This window comes from Oncorhynchus mykiss, chromosome 15 (genome assembly GCF_057628025.1).
Source record: "Oncorhynchus mykiss isolate SJ-2025 chromosome 15, ASM5762802v1, whole genome shotgun sequence".
NCBI classification, from domain to species: domain Eukaryota; kingdom Metazoa; phylum Chordata; class Actinopteri; order Salmoniformes; family Salmonidae; genus Oncorhynchus; species Oncorhynchus mykiss.
This window is the reverse complement of record NC_143036.1, coordinates 82,847,463-82,852,366: the sequence shown is the minus strand read 5'-3', so window position 1 is coordinate 82,852,366 and position 4,904 is coordinate 82,847,463.

The window sequence follows — 4,904 nt, the reverse complement described above, 5'->3', positions numbered from 1 at the left end:
AGGCACTTCAAAAAGAATAACACTGGCACAGTTACATTTGTTTAAGCTGTTTTCTAGTGACGTTGATTTGGATACATGTGCTCTCTCTTCAGGACACAGTTGTTCAGAGGAGCTAGCCAACAACACAGCTACAGGAACACAATCAGTTTAAACACAGATGCTGTAAAGGCTGCTGCAATTCGTTTCGTGACATTTCTTTGTATATATATATATATATATATATATATCCATAAAAATGATGCCAGCTGATTCATGATTTCGGTTGGCTGAGAAACGCTGCTTGCCTGTCTGTCTCGTCGCGACTCCTACTTGTTCATTACTATGATATGGGACAGCTGGAGATGGAATTGGAATATTGAAACAATGTTGAAAATGTCGGAGAGACAGACGGCAACGTTTATACAAATCTCCGTGGTTGAAAACTAAATATTAGTCTAAATGTGAGATAATGTCTAGATGCTTTTTATAGTGGAGATCAAGTGTATAAATTGCCTGGCTGGGCTGATAAGACAGTGGATTGCGCAGTCAGATCATTTTTATTATTATTATTATTATTATTATTATTATTATTATTATTATATATATATATATATTTTATTATAACATTTCAAATTACAATACAAACATAGGACATCACTACACTTACATTTTCTCTGAAGAAACATAAAATGACATTAAAAGCAAACATAAATAAATAACACAAAAAATGTACTTTCAAAAGTGAGTTACTAAAATAAAGGTCAGGGGTTACAGTTGTACAAACCTATGGTAGAGTTGTAAGAATACAGTGTTTTTGTTGTTATTGATCAATTCTAGAGATTTTATTAGATATTGGATTTCAAGTAAAAATGTATCGCATTTGGTGATAGATTTCAAATATTTGTTTTTTGTGTAAATAACATTTACCAGAGAGAATGAATAATGAATAACGAATTCAGTGGTCTTGTTTTCGTTTGAATAATAACATACATAATAACATATTACATCCTTTCATTGTAAATTCCGGGGTCTTATTAATGTAATATTATTAATTATTATTATTATTATTAATGTAATAAAACATGTAACTACTGAACTCGCTCCAACATAACTTCACAGAGTCACACTCATCCATTTTTTTTTTGGTTATAATAGTTTCCCCTTCTTTGTCACAGAAAAGGCATATTTTATTTTAAGTCCATGACTAGACAAGTTATTGCAAGGGTATATTTTTGTGCAACATTTTAAAGTCAACTTCTTTGACATTATTTTATTTTATTTTTTAAAAGTGTGAGGGAGAAACCAAGCTTTCTTCCGTTAAATTTCAGTAATATATGCATTCCAGAAGAATTTCCCTCTAGGAGAGATCTGGTTGGAGTTATTATTATTACATTTCTTATCCAGCAGGGGGCAACCTTCTAACATAAATTCCGCATCTATCTTGACACGTTCTCCAGAACACAAATGACATTTCATGAATTGAGTAAATCTTGAAGGTGTTGCTTTGCATATAGAATTAAATTTATGTTTTGGTAAGTTCTATGTTTCCAAGACCTTCCTATAAGAGAGTATATTTCCTTATTTATCAAATAAATCAAGCACAAATATAATATTTATTACAAACCACTTAGGAAAGAACAAAGACTTGTTTTTTTTAACAACAATATCTTTGTTGTTCCACAGAAGTGTCTTGTGTGGTTGAAAAGTTGTAGACATTAACATAGTTTCCAGGGTAAAAGTGTTCATGAAACTCGGACAGTTTGATGGGTAATTTTGCTGGAGAATAATTGCAAATCCACAAAAAATTGAATACCCATTTTATAAATATATGACAGGGAATGAAGTACCATACAGATTCAGAGCTAAGCACACACTGTTTATCAAGTTTAATGGCCTGTCATAATATAATAGAGACAGTAGATCTAGCTGGTCTGTCATAATTTTATAGAGACAGTAGATTTAGCTGGTCTGTCATAATATAATAGAGACAGTAGATCTAGCTGGTCTGTCATAATTTTATAGAGACAGTAGATATAGCTGGTCTGTCATAATGTAATAGAGACAGTAGATCTAGCTGGTCTGTCGTAATATAATAGAGACAGTAGATCTAGCTGGTCTGTCATAATGTAATAGAGACAGTAGATCTAGCTGGTCTGTCATAATGTAATAGAGACAGTAGATCTAGCTGGTCTGTCATAATGTAATAGAGACAGTAGATCTAGCTGGTCTGTCATTATATAATAGAGACAGTAGATCTAGCTGGTCTGTCATAATATTATAGAGACAGTAGATCTAGCTGGTCTGTCATAATATAATAGGGACAGTAGATCTAGCTGGTCTGTCATAATATAATAGGGACAGTAGATCTAGCTGGTCTGTCATAATATTATAGAGACAGTAGATCTAGCTGGTCTATCATATTATAATAGAGACAGTAGATCTACAGTGCCTTGCGAAAGTATTCGGCCCCCTTGAACTTTGCGACCTTTTGCCACATTTCAGGCTTCAAACATAAAGATATAAAACTGTATTTTTTTGTGAAGAATCAACAACAAGTGGGACACAATCATGAAGTGGAACGACATTTATTGGATATTTCAAACTTTTTTAACAAATCAAAAACTGAAAAAATGGGCGTGCAAAATTATTCAGCCCCCTTAAGTTAATACTTTGTAGCGCCACCTTTTGCTGCGATTACAGCTGTAAGTCGCTTGGGGTATGTCTCTATCAGTTTTGCACATCGAGAGACAGAAATTTTTTCCCATTCCTCCTTGCAAAACAGCTCGAGCTCAGTGAGGTTGGATGGAGAGCATTTGTGAACAGCAGTTTTCAGTTCTTTCCACATATTCTCGATTGGATTCAGGTCTGGACTTTGACTTGGCCATTCTAACACCTGGATATGTTTATTTTTGAACCATTCCATTGTAGATTTTGCTTTATGTTTTGGATCATTGTCTTGTTGGTAGACAAATCTCCGTCCCAGTCTCAGGTCTTTTGCAGACTCCATCAGGTTTTCTTCCAGAATGGTCCTGTATTTGGCTCCATCCATCTTCCCATCAATTTTAACCATCTTCCCTGTCCCTGCTGAAGAAAAGCAGGCCCAAACCATGATGCTGCCACCACCATGTTTGACAGTGGGGATGGTGTGTTCAGCAGTGTTGCTTTTATGCCAAACATAACGTTTTGTATTGTTGCCAAAAAGTTCAATTTTGGTTTCATCTGACCAGAGCACCTTCTTCCACATGTTTGGTGTGTCTCCCAGGTGGCTTGTGGCAAACTTTAAACGACACTTTTTATGGATATCTTTAAGAAATGGCTTTCTTCTTGCCACTCTTCCATAAAGGCCAGATTTGTGCAATATACGACTGATTGTTGTCCTATGGACAGAGTCTCCCACCTCAGCTGTAGATCTCTGCAGTTCATCCAGAGTGATCATGGGCCTCTTGGCTGCATCTCTGATCAGTCTTCTCCTTGTATGAGCTGAAAGTTTATAGGGACGGCCAGGTCTTGGTAGATTTGCAGTGGTCTGATACTCCTTCCATTTCAATATTATCGCTTGCACAGTGCTCCTTGGGATGTTTAAAGCTTGGGAAATCTTTTTGTATCCAAATCCGGCTTTAAACTTCTTCACAACAGTATCTCGGACCTGACTGGTGTGTTCCTTGTTCTTCATGATGCTCTCTGCGCTTTTGACGGACCTCTGAGACTATCACAGTGCAGGTGCATTTATACGGCGACTTGATTACACACAGGTGGATTGTATTTATCATCATTAGTCATTTAGGTCAACATTGGATCATTCAGAGATCCTCACTGAACTTCTGGAGAGAGTTTGCAGCACTGAAAGTTAAGGGGCTGAATAATTTTGCACGCCCAATTTTTCAGTTTTTGATTTGTTAAAAAAGTTTGAAATATCCAATAAATGTCGTTCCACTTCATGATTGTGTCCCACTTGTTGTTGATTCTTCACAAAAAAATACAGTTTTATATCTTTATGTTTGAAGCCTGAAATGTGGCAAAAGGTCGCAAAGTTCAAGGGGGCCGAATACTTTCGCAAGGCATTGTAGCTGGTCTGTCATAATATAATAGAGATGGTAGATCTAGCTGGTCTGTCATAATATAATAGAGACAGTAGATCTAGCTGGTCTATCATATTACAAAAGAGAGGGTAGATCTAGCTGGTCTGTCATAAAATTATAGAGACAGTAGATCTAACAGGGCTATCACATTACAATAGAGAGGGTAGATCTAACTGGTCTGTCATAATATAATAGAGACAGTAGATCTAGCTGGGCTGTCGTAATATAATAGAGAACGTAGATCTAGCTGGTCTGTTGTAATATAATAGAGACAGTAGATCTAGCTGGTCTATCATATTAGAATAGAGAGGATAGATCTAGCTGGTATGTCATAATATAATAGATAATAGAGACAGTAGATCTAGCTGGTCTGTCATAATATAATAGAGACAGTAGATCTAGCTGGTCTGTCATAATATAATAGAGACAGTAGATCTAGCTGGTCTGTCATAATGTAATAGAGACAGTAGATATAGCTGGTCTGTCATAATATAATAGAGAGAGTAGATCTAGCTGGTCTGTCATAATATAATAGAGACAGTAGATCTAGCTGGTCTGTCATAATGTAATAGAGACAGTAGATGTAGCTGGTCTGTCATAATATAATAGAGACAGTAGATATAGCTGGTCTGTCATAATATAATAGAGACAATAGATCTAGCTGGTCTGTCGTAATATAATAGAGACAGTAGATGTAGCTGGTCTGCCATAATATAATAGAGACAGTAGATGTAGCTGGTCTGTCATAATATAATAGACACATTAGATCTAGCCGTTCTGTCATAATATAATAGAGAGAGTAGATCTAGCTGGTCTGTCGTAATATAATAGAGATAGTAGATCTAG